Genomic DNA, 20,904 nt, shown 5'->3' with positions numbered 1-20,904 from the left:
ACATGTAATTCAGTGCTGAGTAATTCACAAAACTGGGTGACGAGGCAACAGAATGACAGCTGAAATTCAATGATGATAAATGCAAAGTAATGCATATTGGGAAACATAATCCCAATTACACATACAAAATGATGTGGTCTAAATTAGCTGTTACCACTCAAGAAAAAGATGTTGGAGTCACTGTGGATAGGTCTCTGCAAACATCTGCTCAATGTGCAGTGGCAGTCAAAAAAGCTAATACAATGTTAGGAACTATTAGGAAAGGGGTAGATAATAAGACAGTAAATATAATAATACCATTATATAAATCCATGGTACGCCCACACTTGAATACTGTATGCAGTTCTGGTCACCCCATCTCAAAAAACATACATTACAAATGGAAAAGGTACAGAGAAGGGCAACGAAAATTATTAAGGGTATGGAACAGCTTCCGTTTGAGGAGAGATTAAGAAGACTGGGACTGGTCAGTTTGGAAAACACATGACTAAGGTGAGATACAGTAGAGGTCTATAAAATGATGAATGGTGTGGAGAAACTGAATATGCAAGTGTTATTTACTCCTTCACATAGCACAAGAACCAGAGGTCGCCCAATTAAATTAATATGTAGCAGATTTAAGACAAACAAAAGGAAGTACTAGTCACACAGCGCACAACCTGTGGAACACGTTGCCAGGGGATGTTGTGAAAGCCAAAACTATAGCTGGGCTCAAAAAAGATTTAGATAAGTTCATGGAGGATAGGTCCATCTGTGGTTATTAGCCAAGGTGGTCAGGGATGCAATCGCATGCTCTGGGTGTCCCTAAAGCTAGGGCTGCCAGATGTTGGGACTGGATCACTTGAAAACTGCCATGTTCTATTCATTCCCTTTGAAGCATCTGAAAAGTTCTCCTTTTTCCACAATTTTTTTTTTGGGGGGGGGGCAAGTTTCCATGGATAAGTATATCTAACTAAGTGGCCTCTCCCCATTCAACTTTTACGTATTAATGATAATACAGTATTCCAAAACTCCGGGGATGTATATTACATTAACACCATTCAGCTGTTCAGATGCTGTGCCTTATACTTCCTTACACAGTGGGATGACTAATATCCACAACACGGAAAATATTTCCTTGTCAAGGGCCCTATGCCCAATAGTATTTTCATTCACAGAATTACATTTCCACCTCATAACTCTTGTTTTATACAAATACATATGAAAAATGTTACTTTAAAATTTCACATTACGCATATTGCTTTTTTCATAAGGCATCTGGGGAGGTAATATTTAAAATCAGCAAGGGACTGTGGAAATCCTACCTTTCTGTAATTTTAAAATCCTACATAGGAGAAAACTATACTCATTCCTCTGCAACACAGTGAAATAGACATGATCCTTGCTAGAATCAATTATTTGCCAAAGAAATGTGCTCTAGAATCATGGGCCGCGGGTACTGAAGGCAGGGGAAGGCCGAGCCTCCCCAAACAGCCTTATGTGGCCCTGCCCATTGCTCCCCCCTCAAAAGCCCCTTTCTGCTTCCTGGCACTGTGTTGCGGGGGGCTCTTCCCCCTGTGGCCGGGGCCAGAGGCTAGGGTTAATGGGAGCTGGCCTGCGCTCTGGGGCTCAGGGGAGGGGGAGGCCCGTGCCGCCCGCCCACCCGGCGCTCCGGGCCACGCCGCCCGCCCGCCCGGCGCTCCGGGGCTGGGGGCCACGCCGCCCGCCCGCCCGGCGCTCCGGGGCTGGGGGCTATGCTGCCCAGCCAGTGCACTGGGGGTGGGACGTGCTCGGGCGGCCTGAGCCTGGGGGGCTGGTGGCTGCGTGGGGAAGGGGGGACCCCTGGGCTTCAGTGGAAGGGGAGGGGCCTCGGGCAGAAGGGGCAGGCGAGCCAGGGGGCTAGCCTCCCTGAGCCCAGGGTTCACTCACCGCCCATGTCTAGAATCTAAATTTTTGTAGTCATCATGATTGAGAGAAAAGACTTTAAAATCTGAATCTCTGACCTAAGGCAAAATTTCTTTTCTAAGGACTCTACCCATACAGTGCATCTGGTGAAGACACTCTATCCTGACAGGAGAGAGCTCTCCTGTTGGCATAATAAACCCACCTCCATAAGAGGCAGTAGCTATGTCGGCGGGAGAAGCTTTCTCATGGACATAGTGCTGTCCACACTGGCGTTTATGTTGGTGTAACTTACGTCACTCAGGGGCATGGTTTATTCACACCCCTGAGCGACATAAGTTCTGCTGACAAAAGCTGAAGTGTAGATATAGTCTAAGCATGTGAACAGTCTGTCTAAAGCAATCACTGACAGGTGAAATGTGCCAATTCATTTCAGTATAGTTTTTATGCTGAAACCTATTGACAGTTTAAAGGCCATCATTGCTATTTCACTGTTCAATCATTTTAGCAAAAACAAGCAGTTAATGTTTATCCATCATTGCTGAATGTAGTAGTGGCATGGGGATAGTTGGTTTATGCCAAGGGTTTCAGGGGCAGATAGCTCAAGCCACCACTCAAGTTTCTAGTCCTCTATGCTCCTACTCCAGGGCCAGGAAAGATGGATATGCATGTCCTCTCCAGCTCAAGCATATTCTAAGTGCTAAAATCCCAAGCCACTTCTCCCCATGTCCCCAACTAGCCCTTTATCCAGTAGCCAAAAGCTACATCTTTCCTCTGACAAATTCCTGTGTTTCCTGATTGCTTTTCCCTACCAGGAACGTTGCCAATACAAGTCCAGTGTCACATCATCAAGTGAATATTGGGGGCAGCGGAGGAAACGTTATAAAAACTGATCTGAAATTAATTTAACATGAAAATAAACACATGGAATACTAAATTGATTGTAGTATTTGTTTTCATTTTTAAATAAAAACCTGTTTCTGAATTTACTTGAAGTTGTCAAAATGTCATAATATCTAGTGCAGTTGACTGTAAGAAATTGAGGGTGGTTACTGCAGGATTTAGGTCCAGCAGGCTACACTATGGCACTAAGCAAGCAGGAGCAAACAAGAGAGGTACAATCTAATGAGCAAGGGTCCAATTAACTAATAGGTGGGTGTGAGAGGCATGTTCCAGTGAGTGTACTTCATTACATTGTTTATCCCAGCATCCTCCTCCCAAGGAACTAACTTCCAAGATCACCTCCACAGAAGAGAACTCCCACTTTTACATGTGCTTTTCTCATACTTTACCCATCTCAGAGATCACTTCTCAGTGATTGGTAACCATGCCTTTATCTTTGCCAGGGAAGCAACTTTGTTTTAAAATATTTCAGGAATACTAAAGATCTGGGGTGAAATCCTGCCCCTACTGCAGTCAATGGGAGTTTTGCCATTGACCTCAATGGGGATTTCATCCATAAATGAAATATAGTTGAAACTTCCTGTCAGAGAGCCATACACTATGTCAACGGGAGTTTCCTGAGAAGCTGAAAAGGGCCAAACCTCATGTAAAGGACAAACTTTTCTGCTGCAGGACCTTCCTATCCCCCATATTACAACTGAATCTAAAACCACTCATTACCATTAAAATGTGCATATGCATCATGCTTCTGTTTATCTCCTACACGAATTCTCAGACAGATGAAACATAGTGTAAGATGAAAAAAGAAAAGGAGTACTTGTGGCACCTTAGAGACTAACCAGTTTATTTGAGCATGAGCTTTCGTGAGCTACAGCTCACTTCATCGGATGCATAGCATATCGTGGAAACTGCAGAAGACATTATATACACACAGAGACCATGAAACAAAACTTCCTCCCACCCCACTGTCCTGCTGCTAACAGCTTATCTAAAGTGATCATCAAGTGATCATCAAGGAAGGCCATTTCCAGCACAAATCAAGGTTTTCTCACTCTTCCCCCCCACACACACACACAGACACACATACAAACTCACTCTCCTGCTGGTAATAGCCCATCCCTCTTTGAAACCTCTCTTTATAATGCGCATGATAATCAAGGTGGGTCATTTCCAGCACTAATCCAGGTTTTCTCACCCCCCCCACACACACACCCCCCCTCCAAAAACCACACACACAAACTCACTCTCCTGCTGGCAATAGCTCATCTTACAATGTGCACAGCAATAATCCAAGTTTAACCAGAACGTCTTGGGGGGGGGGGGGTTTTGTAGGAAAAAAACAAGGGGAGATAGGCTACCTTGCATAATGACTTAGCCACTCCCAGTCTCTATTCAAGCCCAAATTAATAGTATCCAATTTGCAAATGAATTCCAATTCAGCAGTTTCTCGCTGGAGTCTGGATTTGAAGTTTTTTTGCTGTAAGATAGCGACCCTCATGTCTGTGATTGCGTGACCAGAGAGATTGAAGTGTTCTCCGACTGGTTTATGAATGTTATAATTCTTAACATCTGATTTGTGTCCATTTATTCTTTTACGTAGAGACTGTCCAGTTTGACCAATGTACATGGCAGAGGGGCATTGCTGGCACATGATGGCATATATCACATTGGTGGATGTGCAGGTGAACGAGCCTCTGATAGTGTGGCTGATGTTGTTAGGCCCTGTGATGGCGTTCTCTGAATAGATATGTGGGCACAGTTGGCAACGGGCTTTGTTGCAAGGATAGGTTCCTGGGTTAGTGGTTCTGTTGTGTGGTATGTGGTTGTTGGTGAGTATTCGCTTCAGGTTGGGGGGCTGTCTGTAGGCAAGGACTGGCCTTTCTCCCAAGATTTGTGAGAGTAAGATGACAGCCTGAAGCAACCCAGCATGTTACTAAAGATGAACTGCAAAACTAAAATAAAAATTGAATCCCAGATGTGTACTAAATACAGCCAACCATGTTTTAAGGGGCATTCCACAACTACTATCCTAAAATATTAACTAAATCTTCATTTAGTTTTGCAGTTCACTTTTGAATGGTTTCAGACAATCTCATTAACAGTTTCTGTTTCAGATAAAAATAAGCATGTCAGATTTCCAGCTATTCTATTCAAGTTCTTATATCATGCCTATCAAAGGGGTATCCGCATGCTTTCCAGTGGTGCATGAAGTGATGTGAAGCTTCTGTCACATGTGTTTTTCTCTTTCCTTCTCTCTCTTCCTCTCCCCAGGAGGGAAAATGTATGTGGCTGCATGTTTGGGACAGGGCAGGAGGACAACTGGCAAAGCTTAAGAGCTGGATGCACTAACTATCTTGCAAATTGGGGTTTTTTTGTCCTTAAATACAATTTTTTTCTGCAGCCTGGAGTGGAGGAACTAAGTGGATATCCCTCCACTGAAAACAAGTTCACTCAGGATAGTTGTGCTCAACCAGCAGCCACTGCCCTCTGTGGATAATCCAATTTGGCAGCCACGCCGTGCCATTTATTAAAGTAACCCACTAGTACAGCAGGGGAAAGCGTTATGGTACTTCCTTTGGGAATAAGCATTGGTCTACTTCACACAGCTGATGCCTGCAGAGAGTTCACATAGAACTCACTTATCCTAAGAGAATTTTAAGAAGTCTCAGTACAATTAAAAACCTGAGTTATCTCTTTCTTGATCTTCTGTGCTGTTCTTATCACTGATTCTTTCACCTTCTTGCCCACAGTCTTCTACAGTAAGGGATCTTGTAAATGTAGCACTCTTTCAAAGAGAACAGAAAGAATTTAACCCTGCTCCAGCAGCACAAGGTGAAAATTTTTTTCCTTCACAACTAGAAGACTTCCTGTTTTCATCAATTCTGAGACTCAACAAACAAGACACTAAAAGCAAACACTTTTACATGTCCAATCAGCTCCAATTTTTGTATTTAATATCCCACCCTATAAAACATTTTTAATATTATTAAGATAATTATAATAAGGCTGAATGGAGATGGGAGCCTCGGGAGAGTATCCCTGTATCAGAGAAAACATAATTGTAAGGAGGGAGAGATCTCATTGCTGGTCTGTTTGCTCAGCAAAGAAAATCCTGGCAAGTGAAGAATACATGCACACAATAAGAGATCCGGGAAAACAAGATGAGAAGCAGCCAGCTTAGCTTCATGCTGCAGATTTTTGGCAGACATTCAAAACTCCTTCTGCTGTTTTTCTTGCAAGCACATCTATCTGTGTAATGTCATCAGATCCAGAGAGGGAGGGAGGCAGAGAGAGAGAGAGTGACAGTGTTTTATAGGCTGCCAACCTCTCAGCACATGCTGTTACTATACAAAGGATGTCTAGAAAACCAATGTGCTGTACAGATTCTAGGAGGGGGTGCAGTCTCTGAAACATCTGCAGGAAGAGAACTGCCTATGGAAAGGAAAAAAGCCTTTAATTAAAAAGACTGTTTTCAGCCAGTGAGACAAGGTGGGCAAGGTAAGATCTTTTATTGGAACAACTTCTGTTGGTGAGAGAGACAAGCTTTCGAGCTTACACAGAGAGCTCTTCTCCAGACCTGAAGAAGAGCTCCGTGTAAGCTTGAAAGCTTGTCCCTCTCACCAACAGAAGTTGTTCCAGTAAAAGGTGTTACCTCCCAACCTTGCTTCTCTAATATCCTGGGACCAATACGGCTACAAAAACATTGCATTCTGCTAATGTTGCTCAATTTTGCAACTCGCATAATTCATGGAGGAAAAAAATCTATCCTATAACCCCACAGAAAAACCTCCTGGGTTACACCAGTGACCCATAGAATCAGTGCAAGTCATGGTCAACAACGTGAATGTGCTCCGCTTCCTACAGACATTTCAGTGCTGTCAGATGCTCATCAGATATCAGCACCACCTCTACTGCATATATGTCCACATACACCAGAAGGTTTAGTACACAATCCTGCTTTGGGGAAGAAGGACCTACATAGTCATGGAGCTGGGAAATAGAAGTACTGAAACGTTGCAGGCATAGAATTAAAATCACATTGTACAAACATACACTTAGGTGTTTATGTTGCTCTTGTAAGAGAATGTATAACCTACCACACAGTGACTATTAAGAGAACTGCAACAGCTATAGTATATTACATTTACCAGATAGGACTAAGCCACAACCCATTTATTCTGGTTCAAAATACTCAATGCTATTTCAAAAGGTACTTGCTGCTCAAACTGACCCAGTATCTGCTTCATGTGACAGCAACTGCAAGAAGAGGGGAAAGTCTGGAACCAGAGAAGTAACACCCGTATCCTGTGAAGAAAATTATTTGGAATGGAAGAAACCATGGTCCTGTGGGCAGGACAATGGATTAGGGAGCCAAGGGACCTGGGAATCTATTCCCAGCCCTATCAATCTTGGCAAAGTCACTTCACCTCTGTGCCCCCAGTTTCCTCCTCTGTAAAATGAAACTAATGATATTTACCTTCCCTTGTAAACAGCTTTGAGAACTGTGGCTGAAAAGCCCTATAGGGCTAGTAGGCAAAGGTCATTTTATAAGACTGCTTTGGACCACAGTTGGGTGCAGGTTTAGGAACTGCAGAATCAGCCACCACGCCTCCTCTCACTGAGTGCCAACAAATCACAATTCCTGCTGCTCTCTGCAAACAAGGTGATCAAGGGGCAATCATAAGGCAGCATGAATTGAAAACACCAGAAACTACTTAAAAGACATTTTTGTGCCCAAGGAAATAGCCTCAGCAGTTTATTTTTAGAAAGTATTTGAAGGAAAGCTCCACTGCAATAATCTATTCCTCTGTGTACCTGCATGTTGGTGGGCATTTTCATTAGAAGAGATTCACTGAAGTGAGTCACATTTGATAGACTGCTGCCCAAAAGCAAAGTGATTTGGCTCTTCATGAGAGAGACATACAGCTTTGCTCAAGCTAGCATATTAAACACAGCCGCATGGATGCAGAGCCATGGGTTAGCCACCCGGATACAAGCCTGCCCAACCCTGTGGGTCCATATTTGGGCAATGACTATGGCCCTACAAAATTCACAGTCCATTTGGGTCAATTTCATGGTCATAGGATTTTTTAATTCGTCAATTCATGATTTTAGCTATTTAAATCTGAAATTTCACGGTGTTGTAATTGTAGGGGTCCTGACCCAAAAAGTAGTTGGGGGGGGGTCCACAAGGTTATGGGGGGGGGGGGCGGGTTGCAGTACTGCTGTCCTTACTTCTGCGCTGCTGTTGGCGGTGGCTCTGCCTTCAGAGCTGGGCACCTGGAGAGTAGTGGCAGAGCCAGTGCCAGCAACAGCGCAGAAGTAAGGGTGGTAATACCATACCATGCCACCCTTACCTTCTGCACTGCTGCCTCCAGAGCTTGGCCCTCAGTCAGAAACCACCACTCTCTGGCGGGCCAGCTCTGAAGGCAGCAGCGCAGAAGTAAGGGTGGCACGGTATGGTATTGCCACTCTTAGTTCTGCGCTGCTGCTGGCGGGTGCCACCTTCAGAGCTGGGTGCCCGGCCAACAGCCGCTGCTCTCCGGACACTCAGCTCTGCAGGCAGCGGAGACGTAAGGCTGGCAATACTGCTACCCCGCTGCAGCTTCCTTTTGGATCAGGACCCCCAATTTGAGAAACGCTGGTCTCCCCCATGAAGTCTGTATAGTATAGGGTAAAAGCACACAAAAGACCAGATTTCATGGGAAGAGACCAGATTTCATGGTCCGTGACGTGTTTTTCATGGCCAGGAATTTGATAGAGCCCTAGCGATGACACAGCCTAGCCACCTGAGCATAGATCTAGGGTCCTAGGGTGTTGGGCAGGCTTGTATTCAGGTGGCTAGCCCCTGCCACAACGTCTGTGCTGCTACTTTTCGTACACTAACGTGAGCAGAGTTACCGCATGCATGTCTATCTGGCCTAGGAAGCACTCTCCCAGCTGAAGTGCAGACATTCTCATGGAGGCCGAATTATTACACTGCACTACTAAGAAGATAAAAGAAAATACAACATTTGTCTTTATGGCATTATACAAATAGACAACACATCCTGACCTTAAATACACTGGTCAAGTTTGGTCACCTCATCTCAAGAACTACACCTGAAAAAGCAGGGGTCCAAAGAAGGACAACAAAAATAATTTAGAGGCAGGAAGTGAGGACAGGGATTACATACAAGAAAAAGGAGAGATGGCAATAGAAATATAAAATAATAGTCACACAAGCTCTTTTAATTTATCTCTTCTCATAATGTAAATGTAAGAGGCATCTGAAGCTAAAAGGAAAAACAATACAAATACCTGCTCTTTTTGTTTTTATGAAGGGGGGCTTATGTCACACTGGAGGGGACATCTGAAAGAGTGCCATATTTGTGGGGCTGAGGCGAGATAGGGAAGATAATTGCTCATATTTTAGCATGGCACATCAAGGCTGAACTCATGGCAGCTACGTCATCATGTGAAAGGCCAACTGAAAAAACGGCAGAAATGGAGTCAGGGGATGAAATTTCAAACATATAACAAAGAGAAACAAATTTTTATTTTGCAATTAAAAATTTATTAGTAAGTCATCACAAAGGAACTTTATAGCACGATGGGGACAATATAGATATCTAAGTAAACAGAAAATGTTTTTTCATTTGCAATTCACCTTTGAAACACACCAATTCTAAACCCATGACATGTGGCAGAGGTGCTTGGAGTGCTTGTTGATAATGGGCCTTTGTCTCATACGACTGAGACTCCCAAATTACCATCAGCACTATATAGCTCTGGATACATCTCCTGAACCATTCCAGAACCAATAGAAGATCAGCTCAAATGCTGACAATCTTGTAGATAGTATGCCTAACAGAGGAGAAAATCCCAGGCTCACGCAAGTATAACTTCTCCCAGGACCAACATGTCCTTGATTCAATTCTGAGAGTCGGGGACTTTGTTTGCAGAGGTCAGATTCACCTGGAAGAAGTCTCCATCTCCAAGTTATCAGCCAATGAAGTATGGAGTTGGGTTCCAATTCCCCAATCTGCATGCAGATCATATCTGGCCCTTTGATTCAGGACTCTTAATACTAGTTACTGATAATAATATGAAGTTTTCTCTACCCAAAGCAGCATTCTGCAAATATCCCCTACCTTGCTCTTGTTGCAGGTACTTCCCCAATTTTTCACGAAAGCTATGGTGTCATCTTTACGCGTGAGGAGTCTGAAAATTGTAGCTGGTCATAACACTCCTTTTCAGCTAGTGAGATTTTTCTCCAAGAGGCCATAGCTTTATACAGCCATGGCAGAGAAATACATCAACCAAACCACCAGCATTATGTTGGTTCCAAATCCCAACCCCTGCTGAACACCAGTAAATAAATGTCTTTTTATCGTTTCTAACAATAACAAGGTTTCTTCTGGTCATTACACAAATAATTTCCACAATCAAAGTGACTCTTTCTAGCTTTGGGTACTATTACAGCTTCAGGCCATGATTAGTCATTCCTGTCACAGGTAAGAAACAACACCTTGATCAGAGTCTGAATCTGAACTGCCATTAACACAGGAGCATCCAATATGATACAGCGCCCTACACAAAAACACTGCCTGACAAAGACAGAGTGGTTACAAAGGGATTAAAAAGACATTAGAATTCACTGTCTGGTGAAAAATTTGAACTTAAGAATTCTATTTCCAATTTACTCAGCCCTACCACACAGGTGAAACTATGGGTTTCAGAGTAGCAGCCGTGTTAGTCTGTACCCGCAAAAAGAAAAGCAGTACTTGTGGCACCTTAGAAACTAACAAATTTATCTGAGCATAAGCTTTCGTGAAACTATGTGATCCAGCGTCACAACTATAGTTAAGCTCTGTTTACCTAATTATGCAATGCAAAGAACTAACTCTACATATACCCCTTCTCTACCAAAAGCCACTATAAACAGCTTTCTCAGGCCTCCCTTCACAGCAAGATTTAACCAAGTCTCATGTCCTTGAGCCATAGTCTTCATGAATATGTTCAACACAGCACAAAGCCTTCAGACTCACTCTCCTTCCCCTATCCCATGTACTGACTGGACAAGCATAGATCAGTTCTCCACAGCACGACTGGAAAAAGCCCCGACACATACAAAAAGATCCCCTCCACCACCAGCAAACATGTTTGCTGCTGATAGACTGGATATGCACAGGTATCCTGTTTGCCTTACAGGCAGATGAAAAGTCCTTGCTGACTGAGAAGTAAGCTAGTCACCACAGTTTTACTGATGGATAATTAAGAGAATATACAATATTGTAACACATCCAAATACAATACAAGAAATATCTTTCTATTTTTCTCTATGTAGACTAAGATAACCCAGATACCACTATCTCTCTTTTGTATGTATATTAATGGTCATCACATCCTGAAGCTTACACAGACCATTTAGGAGCAATATTCCCTCTTTTTCTTTCATACACTCTCCCAGGGAGTTCACTCCAATCATATAAATTGGCAGACACAAGGCTTCATTCAGAGCCCACCAACATTAAACACTTAGGAGGAAGCCTTGAAGATTTTAAGAATCCACATGGCTGAGAATCCATTCTTTAAAAAAATCTTAAAAAAAGAAAAAAATCCCACAACAAACAAGTTCACAACCCCTCAACAGGAGGTGCTGTGCAAAAGAGTTGAGACTTCTAAAACCAGACTGGACCAAACACTAGAAAGCAAGGACAAGGAGTCAGAATGGGTGACCCTTTCTACTATTCACAGAACCCCTGTAATTTCAGCAATATCCATTTTACAGGTAAGTAAACAGAGTGGTGGATTAAATTGCCCAGGGCCCAGTAAAGGAACTAACAAGCCAGGAGAATCCGAACTCCCAGTCCCACATTTAAGTAACAATACTCTGTGTACATAGCAGTACAGTGAGATATGGAATTTGTTCTGCCCAATTAATTCTTAAAAATGTGCTGAACTGATAAGGGAGTATGCACAATTAAGAAAGCATAGGTGATTCAGAAGAATTCTAGCATGTGTGGTACACATCTAACACTGCCTACACTACCTATAGTGAAACTTCTTAAGCAGTCTACAGGCTTTAGTGTATTATGGATAAATACCGCTGGATCTCTGGATAATGAACAGGCTTTAAACTAACACCATTCCTACAGTATCCCACCTGATGTGGGCAGCAGTACTGGCATCTGCTCCACAGAAAGGTATTCACGTATCCTCCAAGATCCCTTAGGAGATAAGGATTCTCACTGTAGTCCTCAGATTTGGAAAATAAAGGGACAAAGCGCTCTGCTAAGTAAAACAGAGTGGAGATTAACACTACTTATAACAGCTCTCTAGGTCAAATTTAGTTCATGATCCTTTGGAAATGCAAACAGCAATACACACCGACCTACCTTCTCTGCAGAGAGAGCAGAGGTCAAAGGAATTCTGTCACACACAGGATTTGTATTGCTCTATTTTCTATTGCTAGCATATCAAGTATTTCTTTTTTAATAAGAATTCAGAATTTTCCTTTGGCTAATAGGCAATTATTTTATCCAAAGTTTAAACCATTCTTAACTAGCTCATTTCAACCACAGCAGCGACATTCAGGGAGTGGAAAAACGAAAGCAGTGCAGCAACTTAGCCAGGAACCTGGAGGCGAGTCGGTGACCTGCTGTCATTCTCAGTGCTGTTTGTTCTCCTTACATAACAGCTTTAACACCAGAATCAAGCTCTTGTGTACTTAGCAACGTACTCCAGCATCCACCCTCCCAGTCTGTCCATATTTTAAAGCTCTCTGTGATAAATAAGGTTCCTTTATTAACTGCACTTCAGGGATGTGCCATTCCACATCCGCCAACAGTCTGCTGAATAGAAAGTACAAACACTAGGGTTCCAGCCAACATGCTGGGCCAATTTCATTTCATTAAAGGTCGGTATCCTGTATTCAACTCCTATTGAAACTGTGTCCAAATATGCTGTTTAGAACCCAATTTTTCTAACGTGCACAGCTGAGACAACTCTATCACCACAACACTCCAATGTCTTTGCATAGGCTCACCAACTTTTGGATTTTTTTTTAGCACCAATATTCCAGAGTCAGCCACGCCCTTTGACAAAGTCCCACACAGACTGTGCCGCCCTCATAGTGCATTGTCTCCTGTTACTATCAAGGAAACTCAAAAACGGAGTCCATTTCTGACACCTTTGTTATTAGAAACTACTTCACCTGTTCATTAAATCAAGCAAATCAAGCTTACAGTAATTTTATGACACTTGGGTTTCCAGAGTTAAACAGAGTGCAGATGGAGGCCATCTGTTAGAAGCCATGACTCTCCTGTCAGAGGAGAACAGTCTCCCCTTTCCAAGGAACAAGCTGGAACAGAGCAAATCCTAATCCTGCTCCAGCTGGGAGCCAATGCCAGCACAACTAGACTCTGAGTCTAATTACATCACTGTAGCTGCTGCAGATCCTTTGTGCACAGTCTCCAGCATGTGAATAAAGCCCCCTCCTCCCCAGACCATCCACAATGCATATCTGCCTTTGACAAGTGAGTTTTCTTCTTGGATAAATGAAGTTTAGCTTTAACTTTGACAATCCTGGCCTAGAGCTGCCTTTGAGTTTTTTGTGACGGGGCAGGAGAGCCCCACAAGAACAAGACCTTAAGGATGTTGTGTCCATTATATTCTCCAATACAAGTGACAAACCTATAGTGCAATAAATATAGACGGATACAAATAGCAGCTAGTTTGCTTACTAATTTTGCACAGCCATATCAGATATGCTCCTTATGGCAAATAGATTATTACTGCACTAAAGTAAACACTTCTCCCATGACACTATTCAATGATAGAAACTCTCCTACCGTTCAGCACCAGAATTGCTTGTGCATAGTTCTGTGATTATAGGAACATCTCCTGCAGGATAGAGTTTAAATATTTTCAGAATAACACAACCCTCTCTACTTTTAACTGACATAATAAAAATTCCATGGAAAGTAGAAATGGGAATCAAATCAGAAAGTAGAAATGGGAATCACAAGGGGTACAGGTCCTTCCAGATGATTTTAAAAAGACTGTCCCACTCTCATTCATGCTGGAAATGCCCAGCTTCCTCACTAATATGTTGATAAATGCAAAGTAATACATACTGGAAACCATAATCTCAACTATACATACAAAATGATGGGGTCTAAATTAGCTGTTACCACTCAAGAAAGATCTTGGAGTCATTGTGGATAGGTCTCTGCAAACATCTGCTCAATGTGCAGTGGCAGTCAAAAAGGCTAACGCAATGTTAGGAACCATTAGGAAAGGGGTAGATAAGAAGACATTAAATATCATGATGTCACTATATTAATCCATGGTATGCCCACACTTTGAATACTGTGTGCAGTTCTGGTTGTCCCATCTCAAAAACATACATTAGAAATGGAAAAGGTACAGCGAAGGGCAACAAAAATTATTAAGGGTTTGGAACTGCTTCCGTATGAGGAGAGATTAAAAAGACTGGGACTGTTCAGCTTGGAAAACACACGACTAAGGTGGGATACGATAGAGGTCTATAAAATCATGAATGGTGTGGAGAAAGCGAATAAGGAAGTGCTATCCACCCCTTCACATAACACAAGAACCAGAAGTTGCCAAATGAAAACAACATGCAGCAGGTTGAAGACAAAAAAGGGAAGCACCTCTTTACACAATGCACAGTCAACCTGTGGAACACGTTGCCAGGAGATGTTGTGAAAGGCCAGAACTATAACTGGGCTCAAAAAAGATTTAGATAAGTTCATGGAGGATAGGTCCATCAATGGCTATTACTCAAGATGGTCAGGGACGCAACTGCATGCTCTGGGTGTCCCTAAGCCTATGACTGCCAGATGCTGGGACTGGAAGACGGGATGAATCACTTGATAATTGTCCTATTCTGTTCATTCCCTTTGAAGCATCTGGCAGTGGCCACTGTTGGAAAACAGGATACTGTGCTAGATGGACTGTTGGTCTGACCCAGTATGGCCATTCTTACATTCTAACTACTCAGAAGAACATAAGAACGGCCATACTGGGTCAGACCTTTCTAACTATAAGACAAAACTTTCTAACTACCGTATAAGACAACTGGACAATACTGTCAGGAATAGTCCAGGTTTACTTGGTCCTGCAATAGCACAGGAGGCTAGGCTTGATGACTTCTCAGGGTCCCTTCCACCCTTACATTTCTATGATTCCATAGTACAGTTTAATTCCTGAAAACAGGCCATCAGGACAGGGACAGTCTCTCCGCTAAGCAATATCATTCCTCAGGACAAAATAAAAGTTAACTGTGAAAACATTATTCGGTCAAGTCAAATAGTAATACTGGTTAAAAATAAGGCACCCTGCAATTTCTTTATGACTTTTGGAGAATCCTGAATTTTGGGAATCAGGACTTCAGGGTTCTATAAGAACTTTGCCACTAATGTGCAGTGTAACCCTGGGCATCAGTTCACCTGTCTATAAAACAGGGATAACATCTACTGTATCATAAAAAGACTTAAAGTAACAGTCCACAGCACCACATATAATTGTACTGCAACCTTTAGCACCATTAGGGTAGAATATTGTATCTTATTAATGAAAAAAAACTACATTAATGGAATCTTAAAGTTACATTAAAATCAAGGTCGTACAGCAAAAATAACTGACATGTTGCATATGAGATGAGTAAATTTTATTCCTGTTGCTTGTTAAACATTTCTGTTATGTTTAGTAAATACAATAAAATATGCAACATCTGCTATGTGGCCAACTTATAGTTGCTGTAATAAGATTATCTTCTGCATTTGACTTTTTTTAAACTATGCAACCTTAACACTGCATTAATAAAGTAATGCAATATACTTGAGCTTCTCACAGGTTGTTTTAAGCGTCTGCAAATGAAAAAAGGCAGAAAACCACTGCACTAGTTCAACCTCCGTCCTTGCTCCCAAATCCTTCAATCACACACTAGGCAACTTACAGATCGTGCCAAACAGCCCTCACAGCGGCCTAGGCTTCACCTTCTGTCAGGCTCAATCATGATAGAATGTGTCCGCTATACGTTTTGAGATCTTGGAACTATGGATGTAGTGTTTTGCTCCCACTGACTCTATTCTATCCTAGCAACAAAGACTCAGCTATGACTCGTTTCAGAGTAGCAGCCGCGTTAGTCTGTATTCGCAAAAAGAAAAGGAGTACTTGTGGCACCTTAGAGACTAACCAATTTATTTGAGCATAAGCTTCCGTGAGCTACAGCTCTCATCGGATGCATTCAGTGGAAAATACAGTGGGGAGATTTATATACACAGAGAACATGAAACAATGGGTGTTACCATACACACTGTAAGGAGAGTGATCACTTAAGATGAGCCCGCTCTCCTGCTGGTATTAGTTCATCTTAAGTGATCACTCTCCTTACAGTGTGTATGATAACACCCATTGTTTCATGTTCTCTGTGTATATAAATCTCCCCACTGTATTTTCCACTGAATGCATCCGATGAAGTGAGTCGTAGCTCACGAAAGCTTATGCTCAAATAAATTGGTTAGTCTCTAAGGTGCCACAAGTACTCCTTTTCTTTTAGCTACGACTAGGTAGCTAGCGTGCTGTGAAGGATGCTTATCATACAGATTAGAACAATCTTACTGTTATCTTGTGCTTCCCCCCATGTTTGTTGTAACCACCTGTTCTATACTTAAATTGTAAGCTTTTTGGAGCAGTTACCTTATTTATTATGTGTTTTTACAGTGCCTAGCACAGGGAGTCTGGGGCCTGCAGGAGCTACCACACTAGAAGTAGTTAATAATGAGTTCTCCTGTGACAAATGTTATCAGTTGATGAAGAGCCTTTAAACCAGAAACCTGTGGTCAGATGTGCAGATTTAACAGGTGCTTAGAATACAATGCAGTCCCTTGGCAAGAAAAATTAGAAATCCCTGCTTTTTGATGCAAAGTTGCTTATTTTGAGATTTTCAATACCCAGGGAAGACTTTCTTTTGAAATACTGCAATTCCCTCTACAAACATCCAGAATCTCCCAAAACCTCTAGGAAATTTCCCAGCATTAAACACAGTACATAACAAATACTTCATATATGCAAACTTACTTAGGTATGAATTACTGTTTACGTTTCACAATTCAGTCAAATTAACCACAGAGCTCAAACACAAGTAATCTTACGAGAAATTAACATTTATTGCCAGACACTTGCAAACTTTTGTACCTGAAGTTAAGCACAGAACTAAAAGTATTGCTGCACAGATATATGAAGTAAAGAAATAGCAGGTAGGACAGAAACTTATCATGTAAAAACTAAAACAATCTTAAAACAGCCATGTCAACCACACCCCGGTTATCCCAGAACATTTCAGCCTGTTGCTCTCCAATTTACTGTACAAGCCTACCCCAACAGAAAATTGGGCCAACAGAAGCTACAGAATAAAGCATAGAGAAGTGTACAACAATAACAAAAAAGACAACACTTTCCACCTACTAGAGAACAGAAATGAGGGCAAGCACAGCACTTTAGAACTTTAAGGTGTCTATCATTAACTATCATCATAAACAGATAACCAAACCTCAGTGCTGAATTCTGCATCGAAAATCCGTTTCAAAATCTAGATAATGTTTCTGGGAGACTTCAGACTTAGCAGTTGGGAGGGTGTTTCTATTGTATTAATCTCTGAAGCCAAAGTTTATGTTTTGGATTTTTCCTTGCCTTGAATGCTTATGCGGTATTAAAAGGACATTCAGCTAAAATTTGGCATAAAAGTTATATTTTACAAAAAGAGGTTTTCTTTACATGTCAATAGAAACATTTTTAAATAAACCTTCCCCTGGAGTGTTTGCAACCCAAACATAACTGTGCACTTAACATGAGAACCTGAAAGTGAAACTGACTAGAAACTAGTTATAGACAATTGATACTTGGTTTTCAGTTTCATTGTTCAAGCTAAGAGAAATGCACATACTAAATTGCAAAAGACATAAATTAGATTTGTCAAGCGTCCTGTTTCTAACTTAAAGCATTATTAATAGTATAGCAAAGAAAGTTCACTGAAAAATTCCTGGGTAAAATTTTCTACATCAAGTGCCCACACTTGGCTCCTAAATCCACATTTAAGCACCTAAATAAGTATGGCGCATTCATCAAAGATGCTGAGTACTTGCAGCGTTTACTGACTTCAGAGGAAACTCTTATTGCTCAGCATCTCTGAAAGTCAGGCCAGCGTTATTTAGATGACTAAACATTGCTTTAGGATCCTAAATTTGAACCATATGATTCTTTAAACTGGCAACATCCCTTTAACAGTTATTTAAATACAGTGAAAGGTTAAGAGAAAGTGGCAGTGGGGAAACCCAAATGATCTCTCTTTTATTCATGGTTTTTCTAGACTGATTGAGGTTCATCTGTTGCAAATAAATGTTAAGGTAGGATGAACAGCTCAGGGGATTGATTATAATACAGTGAGCCTTTCACATCTGGATTGCTAGTTCAAATCCAGCCCAGAACAGCAGTGAGTGAAAGTAACCACCAACTAATGGCTATTCCACACATGGTCTACAAAGGAAATAAATTGTGTCTCAGGTCAATTCCTACTAGACAGTTCTTCGCACTCAAAGGGTATGATAACACTACAATTAAACATCCACGGCTGGCCCATGTCATTTAACTCTGGCTCGGGCTATGGAGCCATTAATTGTGGCGTAGATGTTCGGGCTCGGGTTGGAACCTGGGCCCTGAGACCCTGCTCCCCTGCAGGTTCCCAGAGAGCCAGGGCTCCAGCCTGAGCCCAAAAATCTACACACATTTAAATGGCCCCAGAGCCGGAGTCCAAGTCAGCTGACAGGGGTCAGCCTTAGGTTTTTAATTGCAGTGTTGACATAGTCTCAGTTATGGTCTTTGGGTAATTAACCACCTTGTTGATAGTTTCAGCAGCAAATCCATGCCCTGAATTGGATACAGAGACTGAGCTCTCTTCTCAACCTGAGTCATCTCACTATATCACAGTCAAAGGCTATGAGGGGAACGCTGTACTACCATTACTCGTACTGTATTTGTTCTGTGAATAAAGGAACTAAAGTCTCCAGGGCTGACAATAAACATCAGATTCATTAAAACAAAAGGGAAACAGAAACAAAGAATATCTTTCTCAACCTTTAACATTCAAATAAATTACAAAAAGTTGGATGCCCTGCCTTTGTCACATCACAAGTACATCCCTCCCCGTCACGCAAATGCCTATGGCTTTAACTATGTCATAACCTGCAGACCAATTAGAACTGGCAGTAATGACCCTAGTGAAGCAGGTTAGAAACTCAGCATGGGTCATGCAGTGTACGCCAAGAGTATTTGAAGAGAAACATTGTGGAGTTCAAGAAGGAGCATAGTTAAAGTCAGCAGGATTGGTCATTATAGTTTTCTTCAGTACATGGCCAGATGAACTTTCTGTCATAGCTCCAGTGCAGAGGTTACAGGAGAAATCTCAGATCTGAGCAGTTACAAGGAAGTGCATGTGTTCGTTATTCCAGAGGGGGTTGGGCATTTTTAATCATCTTTATTGAAATTTTCATTAATGTTTTACTGGGGGATATACTTGGGGGACAACAAAAATAAGACACAGGATTTGTGGTATTCCATATTCCTTCACTGGATTTACACACCCTCATTTTAAGACACTGCCATGGAATAATCCCACTGAAGGATCATACTGGTGCCACAGTATTAATACACAACCCGCTCCACAGCCTAGACATTCTCTGTCAGACAGCTGACACTAAGATGTGCTACGGTTTCCCACTGTTACTACCATCAGTTCAGCTGCTACTGGTTTTACTGCTTGTGTACACACATTTCCATACTGCTATAACTATTTTGGTTTAGTAACCAATATTGTTAAAGTAGTACAAAAACTGTGTAGACCAGACTTTACTAATAGTAAGAACATTATTTTAGACTTGAGTAGACAGAGCTCCAGGAAGCCACAGGGATTAAGTATACTGTTCTCTAATCCTACTCAGTGCAGGTCTACGTCCCACAGTGCTGAAAGTAACAGTGCTCTGGTTTACAATAGTGCTCTCACCTGTACAGTCATTGATGGATTTTCACTAGTGGTAGCAGTAGTGGGAAATTTTAGAAAAGAAACTTCCTAATGCCATCAAGGCCTCAAAGCTTTTTAAGACCATAGGAAAGAACCCTGCCTGGAGCATGAAGCCGATTAGAGAGGCATTGAGATCTCATCAGTAACAAAAGGACATCAGCAACAAGACCCCTCCATCAGAGTTGAAAATAATTTAGCCAGTAGCGTGGATGGGACAAAGACACTTTCAGCACTGTTGCAGAAGGCATTAGAGACTTGCAGTGCAAAGAGATCCTTTGTTGGCAACTCTTGTCTTTACTTGAAAATAAACTCATTGACATAACATCCCCAGTGGTAAAACAGGGGCAAGAAAGAAACTGACTGGGTGTCAATTTCACTCTGCCAACTTGATATTGAAGTTGGAGAGGTCAAAAATCTTATACAGAGAGAGGAATAGAAAGAAACAGGCCAAAAATATGCACAGAAAAGGAGACACTAAAATACAGAAGATGTTTCATTTTACAATGAGTCTATACCTGAGTTTCTGTATGACACAGTAAAAATAACTTGGTTTCATTAAGATACATTAAAAGTGTTCATTCCACTATTACCTTCCCTGTACCCTATCCCTTCCCCCATTTGCTCTATCCAACTGTTGACTTTTCAGAAGCTAAAACTTAATTCTTTGAGGCAAGAACCCCCATTCATTATGTGCGCTAAAAAAACACTTAGCACAATAGGGTTCAGATAGATGATTAGGGCTTCTAGATGGTATCAGAATACAAATAAATAATAAAATAATGGGTCCGAAATAGTGAATTGGGCTGGTAGCTAAATGAAACTTAATCCAATTTGAAAATCCATCCAATTTGAAAGTGTGTGAGGATAATTCTCTGCTTTTCCTATTGATATAAATGGAGTTAAACATATACATACATACACAACCTTGTATTCTGGAGAGTCTCCAACCAACCCTTTGATTCAACACCATGAATATTGGGGAGGGAAATTTGTCATTTGCAGTTTCCAAGCGGCAGGCACAAATTACCAATCAT

General features: G+C 41.7%; 1 protein-coding gene across 1 annotated transcript in view; it reads right to left on the bottom strand.

Annotated features, from left to right (window-relative positions):
- Nucleotides 1-20,904, bottom strand: part of KAT6A (lysine acetyltransferase 6A) — a 77,942-nt gene that overhangs the window by 54,225 nt on the left and 2,813 nt on the right. The gene's annotated exons all lie outside the window — the stretch shown is intronic.

This window comes from Natator depressus, chromosome 26 (assembly GCF_965152275.1).
Source record: "Natator depressus isolate rNatDep1 chromosome 26, rNatDep2.hap1, whole genome shotgun sequence".
Lineage (NCBI taxonomy): Eukaryota > Metazoa > Chordata > Testudines > Cheloniidae > Natator > Natator depressus.
Note: the sequence above shows the minus strand (reverse complement) of the source record. Positions and strands in the feature narration are given on the sequence as shown.